This window comes from Aquarana catesbeiana, linkage group LG04 (assembly GCF_042186555.1).
Source record: "Aquarana catesbeiana isolate 2022-GZ linkage group LG04, ASM4218655v1, whole genome shotgun sequence".
Taxonomy (NCBI): Eukaryota; Metazoa; Chordata; class Amphibia; order Anura; family Ranidae; genus Aquarana; species Aquarana catesbeiana.
In genome coordinates this window covers 109,560,340-109,583,395 of record NC_133327.1, presented here as the reverse complement: position 1 = coordinate 109,583,395, position 23,056 = coordinate 109,560,340, and positions in this window count along the sequence as shown.

Sequence of the window (23,056 nt, the reverse complement as noted above, 5' to 3'; positions counted from 1 at the left end):
ACTCCTATCAACTAATCACGCGCTATAAAAAAAAATCCTGTATCGTTATTTCCATTACTGCGTTTGAAAGAGCAAACTAACAAACTATAGATTTGATTTCAAATTTCAAATTTTCTTCTGTTCGCTTACTTTGCATTTTGTAAATTAATAAAAAGTATCAATTAAAATATATATTTGTAAAAGCATTCTTACTTTACAGCATTTATTCGCAGCTGCCTAAAACTTTTGCACTGTACTGTTTATAGAGTAAGCATACATAAAATAAAGTTGTATTCAGCATTTTAGCACTATTGTACAATAGGTACACATATCCAAGTACTGTATGTCATATCACATCAGGCATGATACAGCAAAGATATTCAAATAGCAGTTGATGTTCATCAATACATATAGGAAGTCTAAATAGAATGGTGAAAAAGAGAGCAGTCAGGCCCTGGTGAAAAGAGAGAGGAGGAGGAAGAGTCCAAAGTTTCAAGAGCGTAGAACCCCTCTATCTCAAGAACCTTGTGCAAAATGGATTTCTACATCCCTGATACATTGGAGTACTGACTTCCTGTATGTATTTGTAAACATCAACTGCTATATGTCTAAGTGGTGCTCACTCTACAGTATTATGCTTGATATGTTTAAAATTATTGTTCTAGCAGTTTGATACACTGTGAAGGGGTTTAGGCACCCTAAAAGTCTTTTATTGTTGGTTAAAAAAATAGTGCAGATAATTGTGGTGTGCAAATATCCAAATGGTTTTGTCTTGGATAAAGTGTTGAAATGTTAAAAACGCTATCATATTTGTACCGCTGTTCTCTATTTATGCTGGTGACCATTATCAGCAGGGCAGCACTCTCCCAACAAGGGAGACACCTGTTCTAGCAATGTTGTCTAAGGCCAAAATTCTCCTCTTACTTTCTATTTCTGTCACCTGGACAAGAAGTGGGAATCTCCATTATGGGTCAAAGACAGCAATAGAAACCTGAAATACATTTATATTCTTTCTAAAATGTAAAAAAAAAAAAAAGTTTTAGCAGCATATCAAGGAGCTGAACATCATATGTTCTTAGTTCGATTGTCTTAAACTTCCTATTTCTAAAACACCATTGGATGCTTGGGTTACTGTAAGCTATAGCTCTTTCAATATATTGTTTTATTATGTTATAAATTGGTCAAGTATGTACGTACAGTAAGTGTTGGTAAAAGTGTGCACACCATCTTTTTGTTACTGTTCTGAAATCTCTATTTTCTTTTCTAGTAACCAATGAAGGTAATTTCAGAACAGCACATAACATATTGAAAAGGTAATATATGTCTGTTCTAATTGTCAAGTGATTTAAATGTAATTTTCTTTAACATCAATCACATACTTAGAGAATAATAAAAAAGAAGAACAACAAAGTACAAAGTTTGGAAGGTAAAAATAATAGGCACACAGTGGACCCTGATAATATAAACACGTGAGCCCTTTAGAAATAAAGAAAGAACATAACTCATGTAAATTAGTATTAAGTTGATTTCAATTATGTTTGCACATGGATTTCCATTGATCTTCTCAGTGGGAAATATGACTTGCTGCCCATTACTTTCATAATTATGTCATCATTAGAAGGCATGCATTATTAACTCCGTAAAATATCACTTTTTAATAGAACACTCTGTTGGCGTTTAGAATGTATGCCCTTATAACTAGAAACAAATGATTTCTATATATTTGGAGCCGTATGTAATTAACTGTACATTAGCTTATCAGTCATATCACTTATGATCACTGCCCTGGTATGTATGCTAAATGTACTTTTATCAAAGAGGAAGCTGAAATGTTTAATTTCTGCTTCTATGGTCTTCTGATAGCCATCCAAGATTGTCTTTATATATTAGCAAAAAAGACCTGTTTATTAAAGTTGAAAGGTGAAAAAAATGTGTACTGGTTAAACACAAGTCTGCCTTTACATGCACATGAAGTTTAATAGCATTCCAGTCTTAGTTTGTAGGGTTCAATACTGAGTTGGCCCATCCTTTGTAGCTATAACAGCTTCAACTTTTCTGAGAAGCCTGCCCACAAGGTTTAGGAGTGTGTCTATGGGAATGTTCGACCATTCTTCCAGAAGTGCATTTGTGAGGTCAGGCACTGATGTTGGATGAGAAATCCTAGCTCAGAGTCTCCACTCTAATTTATTCCAAAGATGTTCTATTGGGTTGAGGTCAGGACTCTGTACAGGCCAGTCAAGATCCTCCACCCCAAACTTGCTCATCCATGTCTTTATGGACCTTGCTTTGTGCACTGGTGCGCAGTCATGTTGGAACAGGAAGGGGCCATCCCCAAACTGTTCCCACAAAGTTGGGAGCATGAAATTGTCCAAAATGTCTTGGTATGTTGACGCCTTAGGCGTTTCCTTCCTTGGAACTAATGCCGTGTACACACGGTCGGACTTTTCAGCAACAAAAGTCCGACAGCCTGTCCGACAGACTTTCAACGGACTTTTGGCGGACTTCCGACTGATTTTCTAATGAACGGACTTGCCTACAAACGATCACACAAAAGTCCGACGGATTCGTACGTGATGACGTACACTGGACTAAAATAAGGAAGTTGATAGCCAGTAGCCAATAGCTGTCCTAGCGTCGGTTTTTGTCTGTCGGACTAGCATACAGACGAGTGGATTTCTGGGTCCGGTGGAGTTACAACGTAAAGATTTGAAGCATGTTCCAAATCTAAAGTCCATCAGATTTGCGACTGGAAAAGTCCGCTGAAGGTCCGGTGAAGCCCACACACGATCGGATTGTCCGCCGGATTTGGTCCGTCGGCATCCATCGGACCAGTCTGGTCGAAAAGTCCGACCGTGTGTGCGCTGCATAAGGGGCCAAGCCCAACCCCTGAAAAACAACCCCACACCACAATCTCCCCTCCACCAAATGATTTGAACCAGTGACAAAGTAGGATCCCAATACCTCTGACAATATAGTATACATGTATATATTATATATATATATATATATATATATATATATATATATATATATATATGCATAATGTATGTACGTGCAATCTTCATTTCAGAGTGTGCATTTATTCAGAGCCTAGCCCAAAAAGCTCAAATAAATAGAAATCCAAAGCAGTGGGGGTTTGCAGCATTAAGTCTAAATTTATTTAATTAAAGAAAGCATATAGGAATTGGCTACAGTTTCGGGCATCATGCCTTTCATCCAGCCAAATAACAAATCTGAAACATTGTAAGAACAAATCCCATAAATAGGAGTAGGACCAGAAGTAGTAATGTGATGTAAACGTCCAACATTACTTTCTTTTCAAACTAACCACAAGCGTGAAAATGCTAGTGACCTAAAAAGAGAAGAATAATAAATATAGTATTAATAGTAATATCAATGATAATAATAAAAATAATAATACAAGTAATAATAAACAGTTATAAAAAGAACTATTACAATAATGATTTATTTCTGGATGTACCATATTGCTCCTAGCTTTTTATGTTGTAGTAATAATGCCCTATAGTACCCTTCACTCTCCAGACACTTCCTGTTATAGAGTGACAACATGCATTGTACAGGCATAGTCTGCCATTGTCACTATCAGGAATTTGGTCCAGAGCAATGATGTACAGCCAATGCTTGAGTAAATGCATGTAGATAGGAAGTGTCTGAAAGAGGCTTTAGGAGATCAGCAGCACTAAGAAATGAAAAAAGTTGCATCTGTTTTGATTGTTGATTTTTTACAAACTGCTGTGTCCTAGTCACTTCCCGTGAGCTGAAAAAAACATTAATCCACCATGTAATGAAGATGAACAAAGACATGTTTAAAGTCTAGCCTGTGTGACAGCCATTGGCTTGTCCCATAGAAAGCATGGAGAAATAAGTGTAGAAACAAAGGGACAGGAAGTGTGAAGCATTACTGGTAGCAAAAAGTAAATAACCTTTTTAAAGGAAAACTAATGCAGCTACCACTTCTGAGGACTGGTAGGCTGCAGGATATTGTTAATTTTTTTGGTTTTAGATACACATAAACCTTTGCTACCTCCACTAAATATTGGCTTTTTATGTTACTGACATTTTCATAGCTAGTAAGTCTTACGGAGAATTTCTGTCCACTTCTCTTTTAGTTCTGTCATCATTTCCTGTCAGACAAAAAAAATATATATAAGTGTGTTAAGTATGCATTGATAGATATCTCTACTATAGGTACATTTATGATCACTTAGGGGCTCAGTTATAAAAAAAATTAATTGTTCGAATGCCTCAAGCATTTACACAGCCGTCACAAAAATCCTATAATTGTGAGCGCCATCTAGTGGTTAATTGAGGGATTTCAGGAAAATACTGCATTAGAGCCACTAGTTGGAGCTGATGGTCATAGCTGATGGTCATAGGAAACAAACATACAGGCATACCCCACTTTTAAGTACACAACAGGGTTTATTTACTAAAGCTGGAAAGTGAAAAATCAGGCTCACTGCTGCACAGAAACCAATGAGCTTCTAACCCCAGCTTGTTTAATTAAGCTTTGGTACTAAAACCTGGAAGCTCATTGGTTTCTATACAGAAGTGAGCCTGATTTTGCACTTTCCAGCTTTAGTAAATAAACCCCATTGTGTACTTAAAAGTGGGGTATGCCTGTATATACTACATTACGATTATTCAGGATGGCTGTGAGAATGTTCGAAGCATTCGCAGAGCAGATGTTTTAAAAATACAACCCTTAGTGTCAAATTATTTGGAGGTATACTTCTGTATGTTAGACAAAACCTTCACATTTACAAAACACATCATATTTATGTTGGACTAGTGAACAGTTTAAACTGTTCTGGACATTACTGTACCAAATTAAATAGATTAGACCCTTTAACCAAGCTAGTTTTCATTTATAGGCATAGGTAAGACTTTTGAATTGGAATGAAGGTGTGTATGAAAAATAGTTCTCCCTGAAAAGTGGATACACAGATTACATATTTGGTTCCTTATGGTCATACGGTTCCTTATGGTTCCTTATGGTTATAGTCATTGTAGCCTGCAGTCCCATGCCATCAGTTGTGGCATTGTGCAGATGCATATTGTATTCAGTTGACATTAGTACAATACAGTAGTTTAATACATTTTGTATTGCTAGGAAATGTAGCAAGTGACCTTGTATCAAGTAAGCTGCTTTATTTCAGGGCTAAACATTTGATATTATTTCTGATGAAGTGTGATTATATCCAATCAATATCTGATCTGTATGTGATCAATTTAACCATAGATGGTAAATGTTGGGTTTTTATTTTGAAGCAGCATGTAATAACTGCCCTTTACTCCATAAGATTATGCTTCGTCCAACCAATTTCACAACGCTAACTGCAAATTCCCAGCTATCTTTAACCATTTGATCTCCGGAAGGTTTTACCCCCTTCATGACCAGAGCATTTTTTGCTATTTAGCACTGTGGTACTTTAACTGGCAATTGCATGGTTATGCAACCCTGTCCGCAAATTCAATTTATATCACAATTTTTTTCACACAAATAGAATTTTTTTTTTTGTGGTATTTGCTGACCATTGGATTTTTTATTTGTTATTATATAAACAAAACAGACTGAACATTTTGAAAAAAAAAAGGACAATATTTTCTAATTTCTGTTATAAAACATATCCAATAATAAAAAAATTATAAAATCAAAACTGATGGTAAACAAGTACAACCCCCCACACTTGTGATCCCAACACTGCGCTCCTAGATAAAATATTGTGATGCCTAGAGCTGCCACTTGAAATGAACAAATACCGTATGTGATACGCTGTACCAGGAAGTGGAAGCTCGGGTCTGAGGAGTGGGTGAGAGTGTCATCAGCTACCGCACACCTTGGGTCCGCCGCGACCGCAATACATCACTTTAATATTGCATGGAATTTCCTTGCTGTGACAGTATTTTTTGCTTGCTGTGAATTTGATTCATGTGAGTGTAATGGTGGAAGATTACTAAATATTTCATTAATTGATTTTACGTTATCACACTATTGGAGCACTTCTTTATCATTTACATCTGGAGAGATCATTTATATGTGGAGAGGTCCTTGGTTTACATGGCTGGAGTTCGGGGATTATCTTTTGCCCCCTGTGTGGGTTAAGGCGATTTCAGCCAAACACGAGAGTGTGAGGCAAATTAAGCTGGTGAGTGCGTTTCTCGAGGGGAGTGGAATCACTGGCACAGAGGTGTGGTGGATGAATAGGAGAACAGGACACTGGAATCACATCACTTCATTGGATTGTTTTTTTTTGTTCTCTATGGTTTATGGACTTTTTGTACACAATTTATGCTCACCAAAAAGAAGTTTTTGGTCAGTTCTTTTTGTTCACTTGTTATAGGGTGATAGAAACTTAATATTATCACTTATCATTGTTTAAAAATGATTAAGTTTGTTATGAGTGTTTTTTCACTTACTATAAGGTGACATTAATATTTGTTAAAATGAAAAAGAGAAGTGGGACTTTAAATGAAGCACACAGCAACACAAACGCAGGTCAAGTGACCAAAATTCATTTATTAGGTATAATCCATGGTATGTAAAAAACATTTTGGGCATCCAACCTCTAAAATGCTGTGGGCATCAAGCCTCTATATAATAAACCATGGATTGATTATACATAAAATACACATAAATTACACAATAAGTCATGATCCATTGTCACACAGAAAGCAAAGATGACAATCAATATGCATGTATACATTTGTTACTGTAATTGGACCAAAAAAGAGCAACGAAAATTTCACTTGACCTGCGTTTGTGTTGCTGTGTGCTTCATTTAAAGTCCCACTTCTCTTTTTCGTTTTAACCAATGACCGGGATGGAGGCGAGCATCCCTTTGGTGCCCACAGCATTTTAGAGGTTGGATGCCCAAAATGTTTTTTTTACATACCATGGATTATACCTAATAAATGAATTTTGGTCACTTGACCTGCGTTTGTGTTGCTGTGTGCTTCATTTAAAGTCCCACTTCTCTTGTTCCTTTTAACCAATGACCGGGATGGATCCCTTTGGTGCTAGCCTCATTTAAAGTCCCAACATTTTCCTTTTTTTGACATTAATATTGTTAACACTATTATCATATTCTCTTCATTGAGATAGATCATCTTAATTTCTTTATTTGAGTTTATTAGTTTTAGCACCACTATTTATTTCACTATTTTGGGGTTTGCTTTAATAGAGGATTAAATACTGTTCACACTCAAATAAAAAAAAAATATATATATGTCTTCATAAATTGAGGTCAAAATGTATTCTGTCTTTTGTAGAAAAAAATCCTAATAAGTAAATTAATTGGTTTGTGCGAAAGTGATAGTGTCTACAAACAAAAATATACTGGAATTTACGCCGCTATGACACTATACTGTAATTGATCAGTGACTTATAGTGGGACGTTGATAGGGTGGCGAGCAATCTGGCACTAGCAGACACTAACTGGGAGGGTCACTAATTGACATTGATGTCGCTAGTGACACTAATGCAGTGATCAGTGATAATACTGTACACTGACACTGTACTAATGCACTGGCTGGAAAGGGACAATCAAGGGGTTAACTGTGTGCCTAACAATGTTTAATGTGTGTAATATGTGCTGCTTTTACTTTACTATCTGGATATTTTTGCTCCCTGCTTTTCAGGGAGAAAAAACAGCCATTGCCCTTTCTATGCACACAGAGTCCTGTGTTTGTAAACACTGAACTCTGTGTGTGATTGGGCACAGCTGATCAGCTGATTTCAGCCAAAATCATTGGCTGAAATCTTCTGCCAAACTCGTGCTGTGTCCAGTCATAGCACGGGTCGGAAATCGGAAAAAAGGTTTGACATGCAGGTACGTGATCGTGCTTGCACCTGCTGCCTACTCGCAGTATATTTACTGTGAGCAGTCAGCAGGTGGTTAAACAAAACTGTGTTCTAAACTGTGTAATCTGTAATCTATTCCTGAGGTCCGTTTACTCAAAACAATTATCTCATCAGTGCCAAACAATGATCCTTGTCTTATGCCTAGCACGCACGGGCCGAATGTAGGGAGACATTTGTTTGGCCGGCCTCTGTCGGACGAGCATGCTGGAAAACCAGCAGCTGACTGGCTCTCAATCAATGCTTCCAGCCAATGGCTGAGAGTGCTGACCGGAGTGTTCTGGCGGGGGGCCCTCCCCCCTGTCAGAACACAACAGCTCAGTGGGGGAGATCGCTGTACTAATGTTGGATTGTTAGTGCATTGGCTCCGACCAGAGCTGTCAGTTAGTGTGTACCAAGCTTTAGCGTTTGTTCCCAAAATACTGACGCTTATCAAACTTGCCTATAGTGTTAATGCGCGTTAATAGCTGCAGTTGATAATCGTTTAATGAGCATTAAAAATCTTCCCCAAATGCCCTATTCACGTTTGCGGCGCAGTTGACATACGTTTTTGGCATGTTAAAACCGCACCACAAATGCATATTATTAACTGTAACTGTATGCCGCTAGGGTTCCCCGCATCCAATTTGCAATAGCAGGAGATTTTGACCGGCTCTCTATGGAGCCGGTTCACATTTATCCACTGCGGCTCCGGTGTGAATTTGCACAGGAACCCTGTGCGTCTTTTGGTCCATTTCAGGTCCAAATTCAGCCGAAAATGCTGGTTGAAATTGGACCTGAAACGGTAAATGGGAACACACCGGAAGCCTGCTGTGAGCCGCATTTGAAGATAGTGTGAACCCAGCCTTAAACAATGTGAAAAAATATAATCTCTCTCCTTTCACACATTATTAAATAATTACTCATATTCTTCCAGTGAGTCATTGACATCCTTGGGTCCTTTTCTACTGCTTTCTTGTGGCAGTGACATTCAATACTGCAGAGAGCTTCATCAATGATCTGTTCAGATCTCTGCAGTTTTGTACTGTGTGTCCGGTTTGATGTGATGATGCAGCCCCAGGATGTGCCCATGACTACCTTGGCTTAGGCTATCTTTCGACTCAAAAGAGGACCATCATGGATTATCAGAGGAGGCAAATATGTGAAGTCACCAGCACTCGAAGTAAACGCATTTCACAAGTCTAATGTGAAGACAGCACCACATAAGGCATAAGAAACCAACTTTCAGGGCCTTACAAGTCCCTTTCAAAGGCAACATTATGACTTCATAGTACTGATGACTTCACCTTTCTTCATCTGGTTCCGGCACTGCCATTTCTATGACATTCAATACAAGGTCCAGGACTGTTGAGTGTAGCTTCTCTTTAGACTTTAAAGAGTATCATTAGAGGACATCACTGGAGGCAAGGTGAGTTTTGCAGTAAAAGCTGCTGTTTCCTATTTATTGTAAATATTTATTTTAAACAATTTCTTTTAAACTGGACTTTCATGCACCACAATTACTTGATATAGCAAGTGTGGTGGCAACATTATCTGGTGTTTCAGTTTTGCCATTTCTAGTGTTAGCTTGTAAGGGGGCTGTTAGGACAATAGGTGAACAAATGTAAGGGTTTGTAACTGTGCACACACAAAAGTAAACTTGTCCACACAGTCACCAAAGAAATGCTTATCATAAAAAATAGAAATGCCCACCTGTAGATGCATAAGCGACGTCTCTGAAATCTTCATTTCCATTTCTAATTGGTGTTGTTTCATCTAACAATAATATATATGCAAAAATAAAAACATTAGGAAATGTTTTTCACAATGCACTGCTAGTCAGGGTAAGATCTAAGGGTTAGATTAAGGGAAATGTTTTGGTTCAGGGGTTAATTTGAGCTTTATGGTTAAGAGGTCAATTTACAATAACATAAAAATAATTTGAATGATACTTTTTATTTGATATGTTACCTATTCAAGTGTAATATATTGCATCATTTGGTTTACCTTGAAATGCTCAAATTCTTCACGTTCAGTTAGCAATTTGGAAAAATAATACGCCAGACCTAAAAATATATACGTAAGGGAGATTCTTTATATAACTTACTGATAGGGGAATAAACTAATACATGTTATTAGAAAAAAAATGATGTAAAATAGGAAGGAATTTACATTAAAGGAAGTAAATATGGATTTTATCTCAGCTTATAGTCCCCTTAAGTACCTGTACAGCATGCCAAGTTTTCAAGACCTCCCTCAGTGGGAATAGTTGTGAGAAATACATATGCAGTGATACAGATTAATATACACAAGGACTGGGAGTTAATATGTAAACCCAACATTTCATATTCCTGATATGTGTCTGTTAATATATAAGTACCATGTACTTACATGAAAAAGTATCCTGTTCTCTTTGTATTGTTTTCTTCGTGTGAAATCCCTGATGTTCCTGCCAGTCCCTCTGCTTTCCTATTAAAAATTGACTACACTGGGCAGGAGAGCTTAGTGTGGTCAGTTCTCTAGCTGTGCTGAGAACTTAGCCTGCTCTCCTCCAATGATCGGACTAGCCCTTATAACCCCCCCCCCATAGCACACAGTCATTCGCTGGGAAGCTCATTGTGCTGATGTTTCTCCACCCCCAGCTCTTATGCAACTGAGAACAAATGTAATGTGATCACTTTTAAAAATAGGGGAAAAAAAGGTATAATTGTTTATACAATGTATTTTTATATCTATACACAAAAGTTTTGCTTTTCATTTCTATTTTAAACTTAATGGGTTGTTTTACCAGGTAAGAGTAAGCCTGCCTCCTTCCAATGGATGGTTCTGTGGTGTTATAAGCCCATGAATCTGACTACTGGTGGTTTATGTTGAAATGTCATCAGATAGGAAACAAAAATTACACTAAATGCACTGAATTATTGCCTGGGCAAAAAAAAGTTCTTGTATTTAAGTACTGTATACATTTTCTGTTTTATATATATATATATATATATATATATATATATATATATATATATATATATATATATATTTATTTATTTAGGAACTTACCAAATATGATTGCTAATGCAATTGTACACCTACATTGTATTCTCCATAGGTGCCTAAAAGAGATAAGAAACACATGCTTATTTGGTATTTTCTTTGTTGTTAGTTATTTAATACAAGCATTTATATTGCACCATTTATGCAGTGCTTTTACATATCGTATATTCACAGAACATGTCATTTCCCTTAAGAAGCTTACATACATACACATACTAGGGCCAACTTAAATCCAAATATCATATCAGCATGTCTTTGGAGTGTGAGAGAAAATTCACACAAGCACAGGGAAAAAATGGAAACTCCATGGAGAGAGTGTCTTGGTTGGGATTCAAGACCGTAGCGCTACAAGGTGGGAGTGCTACCCACCAAGCCGGTCTGTTGCATATTGTATCATTTCATATCATATCAATCATCCCAGAAGCAGTAAATGATTTTTCATGACAGAGAGGCAGTGGGATTAAAAAAGCCATAAAAGTAGAAACAACCAGGCGCGTAACATAGAGTATCTCACAAAAGTGAGTACACCCCTCACATTTTTGTAAATATTTTATGTGACAACACTGAAGAAATTACACTTTGCTACAATGTAAAGTATTGAGTGTATAGCTTGTATAACAATGTAAATTTGTTGTCGCCTCAAAATAACTCAACACACAGCCATTAATGTCTAAACCGCTGGCAACAAAAGTGAGTACACTCCTAAATGAAAATGTCCAAATTGGGCCCAATTAGCCATTTTCCCTTCCGGTGTCATGTGACTCGTTAGTGTTACAAGGTCTCAGGTGTGGATGGGGAGCAGGTGTGTTAAATTTGGTGTTATCGCTCTCACTCTCTCATACTGGTCACTGGAAGTTCAACATGGCACCTCATGGCAAAAGAACTCTGAGGATCTGAAAAAAGAATTGTTGCTCTACATAAAGATGGCTTAGGCTATAAGAATATTGCCAAGACCCTGAAACTGAACTGCAGCATGGTGGCCAAGACCATACAGTGGTTTAACAGGACAGGTTCCACTCAGAACAGGCCTCGCCATGGTTGACCAAAGAAGTTGAGTGCACGTGCTCAGCATCATATCCAGAATGTATACAATGATGGTGACAGGAACCTTGTGGAAGAAGATGCCTTGCCCACATCCCTATAAGAATACACAATGGGAAATTTCCTCTGGTGGGACTTTATAAGTCATAAAGTCCCACCAGAGGAAATTTCCCATTGTGTAGCATCATATCCAGAGGTTGTCTTTGAAAAATAGATGTACTGTATGAGTGCTACCAGCATTGCTGCAGAGGTTGAAGGGGTGGGGGGTCAGCCTGTCAGTGCTCAGACCATACGCCATTATTGTCACTGCATAAAATTGGTCTGCATGGCTGTCGTTCCAGAAGGAAGCCTCTTCTAAAGATGATGCACAAGAAAGCCCGCAAACAGTTTGCTGAAGACAAGCAGACTAAGGACATGGATTACTGGAACCATGTCCTGTGGTCTGATGAGACCAAGATAAACTTATTTGGTTTAGATGATTAAATAGAAAAATGGAAAAATGGACTTTCCAGGCACCAATTATAGAAAAAATATATAAACTTTATTATACACATAATACAGAAAAAGACATTTACAATATTGCAAATAAAATGCAAATAATAGCTAAACCTCTCCAATGTGGATCATAAGAATCAAAACCATATGCATACAAATATGTATCACTATAATGAATTGTGACATACAAAAAAGCTCTACATGTTTCACAAAAATCGCTTCTTCAGGAGCTTGATAATTATTCTAAAGGAGAGAAAAGAGGCAATCAATAACATTTATAATCTTTTATAATAGTGGTATAAAAGTCTCAAGAATTTGCAAGGAATACCAAAAATCGCAATCAAAGGAAGGCTCAAGTCAGGGCATGCAAAGAGTGCAGCAAATCACAAATAGGGTGATTAGTGATTTGTCACCATAGGGTGACACTCCTCCCGCAGGCCCGCGTCTAATGTAGCCGCTTCACGGACTGCGCATGCGCGGCCATGGTGGGGTGCGTGCACACCTTTTTCTTGCCGAGTCAGGTGATGCAGAAGCCCCGCCACACACCTGATTGGGACGTGCATATAAGGCTGGACACCCAGCCTTATATCACGGCAAACCTTCCAAACGCTTGTCCATCCGTGGATCTAGTTACCCACCACTATTACATCTGTCATGGTAAGGTACTTCTATATTTTCCACCAACTGTGCACCTTTGTTGTTGGAACTTTTAAACAACTCAGCAGTGCTACCTTTTTCCTTTAGATGCTTTGGAACTGAAACCTGTAGGCTTATTGTACCATTTTACTACAAGTCTAAGCTATGTTATCGATCGTTGGTGGTCCACTATAGATACATCCCCCTCTACCTCAATACATTGTATTTATATGATTTACTATTAAAAGGTGAGACTATCTAGTTATCACCACCTATCAATCTTCTAGTTGGTCTGTCTGTAACAAGACTATTCTTATTTTTACCATTTATATATACTCTACATGTGGCAGTTTTTGCTGTTAAAAACAGTTCCACTTCTAAGCATAAAGTTCACAGTTATACAACATTTATCCAGGCCAATGATGTTTCTCTAATAAGGTAGGCTGGTCAGGATTCAACACCTGACTACACCCTTTCATTCCCTCTATGGTGTGAGCTATTCTATCTACTTCAACCAAGGTGTTTTGGATCTCTTGCCTATTTCATATTAGGCCCTGGATACTTACCTCATTTCTGGTGTTATTGTATTTTACACACTCAGACTATCCTACTAGGCACGTCCCCACATGTGATTTGCTGCACTCTTTGCATGCCCTGGTTTGAGCCTTCCTTTGATTGCCATTTTTGGTATTCCCTGCAAATTCTTGAGACTTTTAAACCACTATTATAAAAGATTATAAATGTTATTGATTGTCTCTTTTCTCTCCTTTAGAATATTTATCAAGCTCCTGAAGAAGCGATTTTTGCGAAACATGTAGAGCTTTTTTTATGTCACAATTCATTATAGTGATACATATTTGTATGGATATGGTTCTGATTCTTATGATCCACATTGGAGAGGTTTAGCTATTTTTTGCATTTTATTTGCAGTATTTTAAATGTCTTTCTGTATTATGTGTATAATAAAGTATATATATATATATATATATATATATATATATATATATATATATATATATTTTATAATTGGTGCCTGGAAAGTCAATTTTACAATTTTTCTATTTAACTATTGACGTTTAGGACATGGCACTGTGCTACTTTAAACTCCCACAGTTCCATCCTGTGTTGGAGTTTGGCAAACTCTTTGATCTTGGTTCAGATGGTGTCAAGCGTGTGTGGTGGCAACCAGGTAAGGCGTAAAGGACAAGTGTGTCTTGCCTACAGTCAAGCATGGTGGTCGGAGTGCCATGGTCTAGGGCTGAATGACTGCTGCCAGCACTGGGGAACTACAGTTCATTGAGGGAACCATGAATGCAAACATGTACTGTGACATACTGAAGCAGAGCATGATCCCCTCCCTTCAACATGTTAACGACCCTAAAAACACCTCCAAGACGACCACTGCCTTGCTAAAGAAGCTGAGAGTAAAGGTGATGGACTGGCCAAACATGTCTCCAGACCTAAACCCTATTGAGCATCTGTGGGGCATCCTCAGATGGAAGGTGGAGGAGTGCAAGGTCTCTAACGTCCACCAGCTCCGTGATGTCATCATGGAGGGGTGGAAGAGGACTCCAGTGGCAACCTGCGAAGCTCTGGTGAACTCCATGCCCAAGAGGGTTAAGGCAGTGCTTGAAAATAATTGTGGCCACACAAAATATTGACATTTTGGGCCCAATTTGGACATTGTCATTCAGGGCTGTACTCACATTTGTTGCCAGCGGTTTAGACATTAATGGCTGTATGTTAAGTTATTTTGAGGGGACAGCAAATTTACACTGTTATTCAAGCTGTACACCCACTACTTTACATTGTAGTAAAGTGTAATTTCTTCAGTTTTGTCACATGAAAAGATATAATAAAATATTTACAAAAATGTGAGGGGTGTACTCACTTTTGTGAGATACTGTATGGACAATTGCACTGCAGTGGCAGGAAAAGTATGTGTATACAGTCCTTGTAATAGATGGTTAAGTTCCAAAATCCAGGAGAAAAGTCATAAATGAAAGATTAAAAATTATTTTAGGTGGCAGCCATCCCCAGAGTGTGTCCAAGACTCTGTAGAAAATGACAGAATAGGAGGGGAGAGGGAGGTGCACCTAAGTGTAGTATTAGTAACACAGTCTATTGCACAAGATACATTGCATTTACAAGATATAGGCAGAACACACGCATTATGTTAAGGAATCATCATCCTCAAAGGCTGCCACAGTCCAGTGTGTCCCCCGGGGTCCAGATGGTTGTGGAGGAGAGAGCTGGGACACAGGAAGCAAAAGGAAGTTTGTGCTGCTAAGCATGGACCACACAGGAGAAAGTGATGTCATCCAGATCATGGAGAGGACAGGCCTCCGGTGTCCCAGCTCTCTCCTCCACAGTAAGTGCAATGTATTCTTGTGCAATAAACTGTGTTACTAATACTACACTTAGGTGTGCCTCCCTCTCCCCTCTTCAGTGGGCCTGAAAAAAGAAGACTAAGTAAAGTATAGGAAATGTGCAGTTATATTACAGTATTTGGATTTATAGGTTGTAAGCCAAAATGCCTGATTTATTAAAGTAAGGTGAAGTGAACCTGTATTCTAACCAGTTCCAGGTTCACTACACTTCAACTCACTTTGCATATCATAAATAAGCCCAATGTAAATGGCTAAAGTCATAATGGCATTGCTTTGATCTAGTTAGCATTATAGGTATGTGTTCAAGAATGAGGGAATTAGAAAAAATAGAAGAGAGCAAAAAGATTTATAAAGGGTTGCGGGCAGTCGAAGGTAGAAGATGGGCGTTCATGGAGGAAGTAAAACATGAACTGCAGAGACAGACTTCCACAGTAGTATTAGCCTGCAAAGGATAGAGAACAGAGATTAGTCAAGAGCAATAAGGACAAGGTTAGATAAAAACAGAAGACAAGTAAAAAGTGGAGCTCTGGAGCAAAAAATAAGGAGATTGAATATGGTAGCAAGAAGTGACAATTCAGGATTAACAGACAGCAGCAGGGCCTTACTGACAGACCCCCGACCCCCCCACCCCTATATACTTTAATACCCTAACACCTAATACCTGGTGATTCCTCACACACTTCAGAAGGTCACTGCAAGTACAGAGGCTGGGAGCTACCCCAGTTGCCTCTGTGCACACAACCCAGCAGGTCTTGCCCAGATCTTGCATCCAACTCCTGCACACCTGCTAAAAAGGGGATATAAAAAGAGTACTTCTGGCATTGATAGGACTTATGTATGTACTTCTTAGGTATGGGCTGTTTCTTCAATAGGTTATCATACACAGTCAACAATTACTCATGCAGATCTGCTGTGCAGATCATCCCTCCACAGTACAGACCACACAGCTTCTTGGGTCTAGATGTGCAAGTGTTTTGGGTTGGAAATACAAGCATGTGGGAAGTCAGTAAACATTTTGCAAATCCCACCCATGCAGGAAGCCCCTGCCAGGCCTGGGCCCCCCTGCTAACCTGATGAGGCCTGGGTCTGGTGGTACTCCAAGTACCCTCAATTGGTGGCCCTAGATGGCAGTAGGGTAAGAGTTTGGAATTTTTGAGATGGATGTAAACCCTCACATATACCCAGTGAATTGAACAGCTTCAGATGGTATACAGAGATGAAACAAATCTCCCTACATAAGTATTACATGTATATCTGTTGTCTCCAGCTTTATATATCCTTTAGAATGTGCTCTCCATGTTACAGATTTTCTCTTCCTGGTCAGCACTGGAAGTGAAGTCTGGGCATATAGCCAAGACAGCTGATTGGAGGAAAGGCACACACCCCCACTCCACATTGGCAAAGGAAGAAAGGAATGTGCAGAGCTCTTCTTTGGGATGGCAAGCTGACTGCTAATCTATTTATAGCAACCTCCTACGACAAACACTTCAGGCTGCTGTCTCGGAGAACTTGTCAGAAGTTATCAGGCTGATAACAGAGCTACTGAGCAGGAGACAGCTACGGGACATAGTGCTTTGAAGAGCAATAAGAAAACACTGCAGATATATGTGCCCAGTAGGGATGAGCCGAACACCCCCCTGTTCGGTTCGTACCAGAACATGCGAACAGGAAAAAAGTTTGTTCGAAAACGCGAACACCGTTAAAGTCTATGGGACACGAACATGAATAATCAAAAGTGCTAATTTTAAAGGCTTATATGCAAGTTATTGTCATAAAAAGTGTTTGGGGACCCGGGTCCTACCCCAGGGGACATGGATCAATGCAAAAAAAAGTTTTAAAAACGTCCGTTTTTTCGGGAGCAGTGATTTTAATAATGCTTAAAGTCAAACAATAAAAGTGTAATATCCCTTTAAATTTCGTACCTGGGGGATCTCTATAGCATGCCTGTAAAGGGGCGCATGTTTCCCGTGTTTAGAACAGTCTGACAGCAAAATGACATTTCAAAGGAAAAAAAGGTAGCCCCCCAAAACACCTAGTCCCCATGTTGATGAGTACAAGGGCCTCATCCCCACAACCCTGGCCGGTGGTTGTGGGGATCTGCAGGCGGGGGGCTTATCGGAATCTGGAAGCCCCCTTTAACAAGGGGACCCCCAAATCCCACCCCCCTGTGTGAAATGGTAAGGGGTACCCCTACCATTTCACTAAAAAACTGTCAAAAATGTTAAAAATGAAAAGAGACAGTTTTTGACAATTCCTTTATTTAAATGCTTCTTCTTTCTTCTATCTTCCTTCATCTTCTTCTTCTTCTAATTCTTCTGGTTCTTCCTCCGGTGTTCTCGTCCAGCATCTCCTCCGCGGCATCTTCTATCTTCTTCTCCTCGGGCCGCTCCGCGCACATGGCATGGGGGGAGGTTCCCGCTCTTCTCTTCATCTCCTTCTCTTCTTCATCTTCTTCTCTTCTTCATCTTCTTCTCCGGGCCGCTCCGCATCCATGCTGGCATGGTGGGAGGCTCCCGCTGTGTGACGCGTCTCCTCTTCTGACGGTTCTTAAATAACGGGGGGCGGGGCTACCCGGTGACCCCGCCCCCTCTGATGCACAGTGACTTAACGGAACTTCCCTGTGACGTCACGGGGAATGCCACAGGGAAGTCCCGTCATGTCCCGTTCGTCAGAGGGGGCGGGGTCACCAGGTGGCCCCGCCCACCATTATTTAGGAACCGTCAGAAGAGGAGACGTGTCACACAGCGGGAGCCTCCCACCATGCCAGCATGGATGCGGAGCGGCCCGGAGAAGAAGATGAAGAAGAGAAGAAGATGAAGAAGAGAAGAAAATGAAGAAGAGAAGAAGATGAAGAAGAGAAGAAGATGAAGAGAAGAGCGGGAGCCTCCCCCCATACCATGGGTGCGGAGCGGCCCGAGGAGAAGAAGATAGAAGACGCCGCGGAGGAGATGCTGGACGAGAACACCGGAGGAACAACCAGAAGAGCCAGAAGAACCAGAAGAAGAAGAAGAAGATGAAGAAAGATAGAAGAAAGAAGAAGCATTTAAATAAAGGAATTGTCAAAAACTGTCTCTTGTCATTTTTAACATTTTTGACAGTTTTTTAGTGAAATGGTACAACCCCTTACCATTTCACACAGGGGGGAGGGCCGGGATCTGGGGGTCCCCTTGTTAAAGGGGGCTTCCAGATTCAGATAAGCCCCCTGCCTGCAGACCCCCACAACCAACGGCCAGGGTTGTGGGGATGAGGCCCTTGTCCTCATCAACATGGGGACAAGGTGTTTTGGGGGGCTACCCCAAAGCACCCTCCCAATGTTGAGGGCATGTGGCCTGGTACGGTTCAGGAGGGGGGGGCGCTCTCTCGTCCACCCTCTTTTCCTGCGGCCTGCCAGGCTGCGTGCTCAGATAAGGGTCTGGTATGGATTTTTGGGGGGACCCCACGCTGTTTTTTTTTTAAATTTTGGCGCGGGGTTCCCCTTAATATCCATACCAGACCTGAAGGGCCTGGTATGGAATTTAGGGGGAACCCCCACGTCATTTTTTTTTTTAAATTTTGGCCAGGGTTCCCCTTAATATCCATACCAGACCTGAAGGGCCTGGTATGGAATTTAGAGGGACCCCCCCACGTCATTTTTTTTTTTTAATTTTGGTTCGGGGTTCCCCTGTGGGGAATTCCCATGCCGTTTTTATCAATGAACTTCTATGTGTATTGTCGGACCGGCAATGCAATAGCCGCGAGTAGTTTTAAATGACTTTTTTTCCTTTGAAATGTCATTTTGCTGTCAGACTGTTCTAAACACGGGAAACATGCGCCCCTTTACAGGCATACTATAGACACCCCCCAGCTACGAAATTTAAAGGAATATTACACTTTTATTGTTTCACTTTAAGCATTATTAAAATCACTGCTCCTGAAAAAAACGGCCGTTTTTAAAACTTTTTTTTGCATTGATCCATGTCCCCTGGGGCAGGACCCAGGTCCCCAAACACTTTTATGACAATAACTTGCATATAAGCCTTTAAAATTAGCACTTTTGATTTCTCCCATAGACTTTTAAAGGGTGTTCCGCAGCATTCGAATTTGCCGCAAACACCCCAAATTGTTCGCTGTACGGCGAACTTGCGAACAGCCAATGTTCGAGTCGAACATGAGTTCGACTCGAACTCAAAGCTCATCCCTAGTGCCCAGCTCAAATTTCATGAATCTGGTTTACATCCACTTTAAGCAGAAGGGTATGTTACAGACATTTTATTTAAAAAATAGGTAGAATTATTATATAATTGATAAGGGTGATAATGAGTATTATTACTTATTATTGTGAAACATTGAGAACGTTTTAGAAAAGTGAGAAGGCCTAGGATAGTAGGTTGGGAGCTTACAGAGGCTACACTGAGTAGGAATAGGGATATGTCAACCAATTCTGAAGAAAGTATCAGGTGCTGAAACAAGTATTTTGAATATCATATACAATAAATGAACAAGCCCTTCTGTTAGGATAGAGTGAGGGAAACTTTGGATACCACATTCTATTTGGTTTCTGAATGTGTGCAGTGGTCATCTCATCTATTTACCTACAAGGCTAAATTATGTCTCTAGTATTATTCATTGCTTTACATACATTTTATTATGTCATAATACTGTGAAGTATGAAATAATCACTAACCATATGAATGCAAATGTATGGACGCAAAAGAGCGTGAATATAAAGGAACGCCAACCATGCCCTTCAATACGTAACATTCCTGTAGATGAAAAACAAGTTATAAAACATTATAATGGAAGGGTAGACAACATTCTGTAGAGTTCAAGTGCTAGAATTAAAATTGAATTGAACGTGTTAAAGTGTAAAAGATTTATCAAAGACGAAAAGCATAAGATAACACTATTTAGGTATATAGGAAATCTGGTTCTTAAAGGCTATCTAATTTTTTTTTTATTTTTTTTTTTGGCTAGAGAAGGGTATACAACCCAGTCTGTTTTGTTTTAAAGTGTATGTAAACCCTAATGAATTTTTCTTATTTGCTCCCTTTTGGTTTGGTAAATGTGAAATTGAAAGCAATTTTTTTTTACAGTATATTCTTTCTATAAGTGAAAAAAAAATACTCACGGATTACATCAGAAATTCAAAGCTGTCCTGTGTACACTTCTTGTGTTTTCTTAAAGTGGAACTTTATGAAAATAAAATATAAAATTGTGGAACAAGCAGGCTTTTTAGAGCAGAAGAGACATAGGGGATGATTTATTAAAGTCAAATTTACTGTGCATTTTTGAAAGTGCAGTTGCTCCAGAGCTTAGTAAATGAGGGAGAACTCTGCTGGCTTCCATCATCCAATCATGTGCAAGCAAACACACTGTTTTATTTTCTAGACATGTGCACACTGAAATATTTCATTTCGGAATTTCGTTTTCATCTCAAAAATAAATTTATTTAGTTACTCCCGAAATTCGTTTTTATTTATTTCGTTTTTCGTTAAAAATTGCATTCGTCCGAAAATCCAAATTAAGGTCGAATCTGTCTTTGAAGGCTTATGGTGTCTGTCGAATGTTCAAAGAAGATTCGACGGAGCAGCTAAACTGTACAATGCCGTATAGTTTACCTGCTCCGTCGAATCTTCTTAGAACTTTCAACAGACACCATAAGCCAAACTACGTGTGTACTTAGTTCTAGCTATTTTACTGCTCCACCTCTTTGGTTACAATCAGCCAATAACATTCATCATCATCATTATTTTTATTTATCTTTTCTCCCCTACGTCGAATCTTTCCTCCCCTACGTCAAATCTTTTCTCCCCTACGACGAATCTTTTCTCCCCTACGTCGAATCTTTTCTCTCTACGTCGAATAATCTTGGACTAATAGAGCTAAGGTTAGGCACATTCGACCACAGGTTTGATGGACGCAGATTGTTATTGTCATCATCATGTCGAATCTCCTATCTATATCGAACTGTTGTAGCAACGAAAACGAAAATAAAGCATTTGTTTATGTCGGATCTTTCGTTTTTCGGACTCTGCACTTTCGTTATCGTTTGTTAAAACGATAACGAAAATACCTGAAATTCGGACGAAAATGCATTCGGACGAAAACGAATGCACATGTCTATTATTTTCCTTGTATGTGATTGGTTGTTCTTTGTAAAGTGAAGCTTTACCTCATTTACTAAGCTCTGTAGCAACTGCACTTGCAGAGTACAACTGCACTTTCAAAAGTGCACAGTCTATTTGCCTTTTAGTAAATCAACCCCATAGTATGTCACTTCTGCATTAACCACTTGAAGACCAGGCCTATCCTGACACTTTTTGTTTACATGTAAAAATCTGTATTTTTTTTACCGAAAGTTACTTAGAACCCCCCAAATATTATCTATATATTTTAGCAGAGGCCCTAGAGAATAAAATGGTGGTTGTTGCAATTTTTTATGTCAGACGGTATTCGCACAGAGGTTTTTCAAATACAATTTTTTGGGAAAAAATACACTTTTATTAATTTTAATGCAAAAAAACACAAAACAAAGCCCAATTTTTGGTGTAATATAAAAGATGATGTTACGCCGAGTAAATAGAAACTTAAAGGAGTTGTAAAGGCAGAAGGTTTTTTTATCTTAATGCGTTCTATGTATTAAGATAGAAAACCTTCTGTGTGTTGCAGCCACCCCAGCACCCCCATAATTACTTACCTGAGCCCCATCTTTCTCCAGCAATGTCCACGAATGTCCATGAATGTCTAAGCTGCCTGGAACACTCTTCCTGAGACACAGCAGCGGCACCATTGTCTCCCACGGCTGTCAATCAAAGTCAGTCAGCCAATCAGGGGAGAGAGGGGTGGGGCCAGGGCTAGGGCAGGGCTCCGTGTCTGAATGGACAGACTTTGCTGTGACTAGGCTTCAGTGCCCCCATAGGAAACTGCTGACTGTGGGAGAACTCGATAGGAGGGAAGGGCCAGGAGCAGCAAAAAGGGACCTGAGAAGAGGAGGATCCAAGCTGCTCTGTGCAAAATCAACTGCACAGAGGAGGTAAGTATTACATGTTTGTTATTTTAATTTTTTTTTAAACAAGACTTTACAATCACTTTAATATGTCACTCTCGTGGAATGGCGACAAACGACGATACTTCAAAACCTCTACAGGCAACACTTTAATTTTTTTTACAGGTTACAAAGAGTTATAAAGGAGGTCTAGTACTAGAATTATTGCTCTCGCGATAACGTTTGAGGCAATAACCTATGTATTCATTCACCTCTGCATGCATGCATGGGGGGATGGGGATGCTTTATTTTTTTTATTTTAATATATATTTAACTTTTTTATTTTTACACTGTTTCTTTAATTTTTTGTTATCACTTTTATGGCTGTCACAAGGGTTGTAAACATCCCTTGTGACAGCAATAGGCAGTGACAGGTACTCTTTTTCTCTGCCCTTAAAAGCATCTGATCACTGCATTGTTGGGACCAATCCTATTTAATTTGTTCATAAACGACTTGGAGGATGGGATAAACAGTTCAATCTCTGTATTTGCAGACGATACTAAGCTAAGTAGGGCAATAACTTCTCCGCAGGATGTGGAAACCTTTCAAAAAGATCTGAACAAATTAATGGGGTGGGCAAC